This window comes from Hemicordylus capensis, chromosome 6 (genome assembly GCF_027244095.1).
Source record: "Hemicordylus capensis ecotype Gifberg chromosome 6, rHemCap1.1.pri, whole genome shotgun sequence".
Lineage (NCBI taxonomy): Eukaryota > Metazoa > Chordata > Lepidosauria > Squamata > Cordylidae > Hemicordylus > Hemicordylus capensis.
This window is the reverse complement of record NC_069662.1, coordinates 73,002,951-73,008,119: the sequence shown is the minus strand read 5'-3', so window position 1 is coordinate 73,008,119 and position 5,169 is coordinate 73,002,951. Positions and strand designations below refer to the sequence as shown.

Here is a 5,169-nt window from a genome sequence, read left to right as displayed (position 1 = left end):
GCCTTTCACAAGTTACTACCAGAGGCAGTGGTTGGAGGGATCAGTGGGGGGCCTGCAGCAGAGGCAGCGAAAGGTGGGTGAGCAAGTCCTCAGGCGGATCTGCCCCTGCTGCTGCTAGAGTTATGCTGCTAGAGTTATGATTGTCAAGTAACCGAGGGACAGGAGTATTCTTCCTGCCCTAGAGGCACGAACGGTGCACAGGTCTCCCCATTTCAGAGCAGGAACCAGAATGCCCTACAAAACCTCCGAAGCTTCCAAATGTTGTTCTGTACATAAGCAGAACTCTTGCTGCAGAGACCATGGAGGAGAAGAAGAGGTGTGTCTTTCAGAATAATGTGTTTTTAATTATAATAATAATAACAGTAACAATAACAATAATAGAAATAATAATAATATACAAAAATAATCATATTTACAAAAAAAACAAAGGTTGGTGTTTTACAGATCACCTTCCTCCCCGCTCAGTAGCGCTTCTTCAGTCTTCGCTTTCTCCCCCCTCGCTTCCTGCACCCGAACTTCTGAAAATATGAAGTAGATAAAATCATTAAATTAAAATGCACTCAGTAAATTGGGTTTCCCCCAGTGAATCTGGGAGACATTTCTTTGTTGCCATTACAATGGCAAACTAGAAACTGTGGTCTGGTTTTCACAATTGCTTTTCCATAACCTTCAAACCTTGCTTTGTGGTTTGCCAGCACAGCCCAATTCTGGCTCTCACAGATCTTTGACAGGATTGCAGGTACACAGACAAGGTGTCTTGCAGCATTCCCGCTCTAAACCTGGTCTCCTACGGACTGAAATTACTGCAAAACCGTAATTCCTCATAGTGGGCTGGTTTATACAATTCTAATTCGAGTACGAGACGTGCCACGAAGTCTTGTGCCTAAAAGCAAGATCTGCTCATGAGCAATCCAAGGGTTTGCTGCCCAAGCCGTAGGGCTAGAGGCAGGAACTCTGGCCATGGACAGGAACTGTCTGTGACTTCCACTGCGCAATGAGAAGTCAAGACTTCCCCAGCCATGGTGCTCTGACTCTCAGACATGCTCTGAGCAAACTGCATGCTTGATCCAAAAGCTCTTGTCTCCAGCCAACAGCTTTTCTCCTTCAGCTGAAAGATCCACTGCTCTCAAGCCTCTGATCCTGGTAATATCCTGCCTCTCCAAGCCTTGGATCCTTCCATCCTTTCCCCTTCTTCTCCTTTCCCCTCGTCCCTCTACTAATTCCTGATCTCCCCAAACCATGCCAGTCCTCAGCCTTCCTTACCCCCCCCCTTTTTCCATCTCTATCTGAGTTGTATTAGGCTCTAGGAAGATTTAATACACACACATGTGTTAGTTAGGAACACTGGGTGAATATTGTTGCTGGTTAGGGTTGAAATACTGTTAGTAATATTGATAGAATGTTCTGCTTTCTGCTCAGTTAGATTGATGTTGTTATTCTTTTATACTCAATAAAGCCCATTGAATCATTTAGGTTTGGTTTGATCTCCTTTCTTCCTTCCGTCCAGATCCTACATGGTCACTTTATAAAAGAACTTGGTCACTTGGTGACACTATGAGACAGGCCTCATTTTGTATGCTAGCTAATGAGCATATTCAGTATATAAATCAGGCCTGGACCACAACAGGAGGAAGCAGAACACAGTGCTACAATCCAAAAGGAAAAAAGAAAGCGTTGCAGAGCATCTATAAGTGTCAAAAGTTGCATGCTGAGAACGGTTAGTTGCACTAACAGCACTACAGTGGAACAGAGAGGCAAATCAACATTATGCAATAGATGCAGGTACCAGTCACCTCAACTGTTTTGCTTTTTTAATTAAAATCAGCTAGTGAAAAACTATACGTCTGAGCAAAGGGACAAAAAGCAAAGGATCATGATATTTTCCCCCAGCAGTTATTTTTTTCCTCCTTAATGTTGCCCTCTCAAGGCTCCTTTTCCATCCATGTGAGAAAAAAGCAGCCAGAGGTAAAAACACTCCACCCATTTCTCTGCTGAAACTCGCAACTGCCAGTGGCCATGTGTAATTCGAATCACAACCACCCACACCCGAGAGAGTATTACATGTGTCTGTTGTAGAAGGCACATCTTAGCCCTGAGACTGCTTCTACAGCTAATCTGTGGAATGAAGAAGAAAAAAGCCCACTAGCATCACTAAAGATGAACCATGAACACTACTGGCATAAGAGTTATGCCTTCTACAAAATAATTCAAAGCAATTTATTTCGGCAAATCCCTATTCCACGAAAGCAGACAGCAAAGCTATTACCCATGAGCTGCTGGAAGGGCAAACCAGCTCAGCTAAGTACCTACTCTCTTCCGCACCCCTCCCCTCTAACCCCCTCCAACAACAGAGCACAGAGAAAAGCCCACCCAAAGAAAGGAAGATTGGATTTGAGCTGGATGGTGAGAGGGGTTGCCTGCAAAATTTTGTTTACTGAATAAGAAGCACACCTTGGAGTGAAGAGGTGCTTTCACGCAGCAAGCCTACCCTGAAATGCGACAGAAGAGCTCCCTCCAGCTCTTTAGAGCTCTAGGCCATGCCCTTTTGCATGTGAAGTATCACATGATGACATCACACGCAAAGGGGTGTGGCCTTGAGCTCTAAAGAGTTGAAGAGAGCTCTTCAGTCTCATTTCAGGGCAGGCTTGCTGCCTGAAAGCATCTATTTTCCCCCTCTGGAGGAAGAGAAAGGGGAATAGATGCTTTAAGGCAGCAAACGCTCCCTAAAAATAATCGGAAAGTCAGTGCTCTGGGGGGGTAGGGGCGGGGGCGCAGGCTCTTCGCCGGGACTCAGATTTCTGTTGTGCGACTTGCGCGGCTGCGTGAGTGGTGGTGGCAGCAGGCACCCAGCAGCGGGGGATTTTCCAAAACAAACCAACCAACCCTGAAAAAAACACACACAACTGTGGTGGTTGGGTGCGGGGCATGGCAAGCACTTGGCGCTCCCCTGCAACTGGCGCCTAGGGCACGTGCCCTGCCTGCCCCACCCTGATTACGTGTCTGCATGGCCCATTCAGTCAGCGAGTGCTTTCTGCGCCGGCCCAGTAGGGTTCTTCCTTCCTCTCCCTGTCAAGCAAGGCAAAGAAGCCCCCAGCTGGGCCAACACAGAATGCACTCTCCAGTTGGATGCGCCACACATGCTGCTCAGCCCCAGAAATGCCTCCTGCATTGGTGTCCTGACACAGGGTGGAAGGGGTATGGCCGGCAGGGGACAGCACAGCCGGGAAAAGCCTGCCATCAGAGGAGGAGGCAGCGGCAGTAGCAGTATGTGTGTAGGGAGACCTGGTGCTGGCAGAGGAGACCTCGTTGGGTGGCGGGGGGTCCGGCCTGGCAGCATTGGCAGGAAAAAGGCAGGCACCTGCCTGTCCAGGGTTGCTGCCAGCCATCCTACGCCCCGGAAAGAGACTGGGAGTGGGTGAAGTACTGAAAACAACTTTCTCTGGCCCACCTTTAACAAGCAGAGATTCCATTTCTTTTCTGACTATGTCTTAGTGGGAACTGATTCATTTGTGATTGTTTTAAGCCTAAGTATATTGCAATGCATGCAGAGCATCCTATATTAAGTCTGCTCAAAGGGGGAGTGGATGGTTCATGTAGGGTAGAGTCAACTGGCATGAGTAAAAGGTTGTGCAAATTAGCTACCTTGAAAAAAATGTATCTGACAATCGTACTTTGTACTAGGCTGTCTTACAGACCAGCTCTAAAATGACGAGGTTAATGAAAGGAAGAAGCAGGCCCAGATTACTCTACATTTACTTACCCCATGTAAAGGCGGAGGTGCAGATGGAGGTACGGACTGATGTACGGATGGAAGTGCGGATGGAGGGGCAGATAGAGGTACAGGTGGAGGTGCAGATGGAGCTATAGACTGATGTACGGATGGAGGTGAGGATGGAGGTGCAGATGGAGGTACAGACTGATATACGGATGGAGGTGTGGGTGGAGGTTCAAACAGGGGTGGTGTTGTGGACCTGACAGAATGAAAACAGACATTAAAGAGAATCTGCTGCATCTAGGCCAGCCTGAGCACATTTGCTTACAGCACTACACAAACCAACCAGATACACCTTTACTCCAAACAGTCTGTGCTCTATCAGAGGCAAAGGTGCACCTAGGTAATTTTGGAGCCTGGACCTAAAGGTTTCTGGAGCACCCCACCCTGCAACTTAAGCATCATGCCCCTACACACGCATACACACATGCAATATTTTTAATACGTGGGTTCTTGAGGGCACAAACAGCAACTGAACTCACAAGAATGTAAGAATATAAAACATATGTACACTTATGCAGATATGCACTAGCAAAAATGTTTCAACACACAACATAACATATTCCCATCCCACATATCTCCCCCCACCACTCCCCCCTCTGTCTCTAAAGCAGCTGAAACAGGTCACAGTTATACTTGAGTGCCTGGTCCATTGAGGGCCAGTGGAGACCACACCACCCAAAACAAACTAAAAAGGATTTGGGGGCCCCCAAGGGGTGTGGAGGCCAGTGTTGCCTCTAGCAGGGATTTCCGGATACTGTTCACTACAACTCCCAGCAATAGCCTTTGGCTGCAATGGCCTTTGGCTGGGGATTCTGGGAGCTGTGGTCAACAACATCTGGGAATCCCTGTTAGAGAGAACACTGGTGGAGGCCCTGGACTTCGGCCCCAAAGTTCAAAGTGCCTTGCTCCATATGTCCCAACCAGGACCTTAAGTTCTTCTTCAGAGGCCCTCCTCTGAGTGCCCTTGCCAAAGGAGGTGAAGTGGGTGGCTACTAGGGAGAGGGCCTTTTGGGTGGTGACACCCCATTTATGGAATAGCTTCCTGAGTGAGCTTCGCCTGGCTTCCTCACTTTGTTCTTTTAGATGCCACCTAAAGACCTTTTTGTTCTGTCGGGCTTTTAAAATTTTGATTTTCAAATTTGATTTTTTAAAATTGATTTTAAAAGAGTTTTAAAATGTCTTTGTATTGCATTTTGTATTTCCTCTCACCACCCCCACCCCTGCCCCTTTTGGTCTCTTATGATTTAATGTGTTGTATGTTTTCATTTCATCTATTAATTTCATGTTGTCAGCCGTCCAGACAACAATTTGTTATGGGATAGCTAACAAAGTTGTTCATCACCATCATCATTATCATCATCATCATCATCATCATCATCATCATCATCATCGCC

The 5,169-nt window shown here is 47.0% G+C and overlaps 1 long non-coding RNA gene across 1 annotated transcript; it reads right to left on the bottom strand.

Moving 5' to 3' along the window:
• Positions 1-323: 323 nt before the first annotated feature.
• LOC128329374 (uncharacterized) lies at positions 324-3,950 on the bottom strand. Its single transcript, XR_008309632.1, has 2 exons — positions 3,761-3,950; positions 324-518 (listed from the first exon to the last, which is right to left on the bottom strand). It is a non-coding gene; the product is annotated as an uncharacterized LOC128329374 (long non-coding RNA).
• Positions 3,951-5,169: the final 1,219 nt, after the last annotated feature.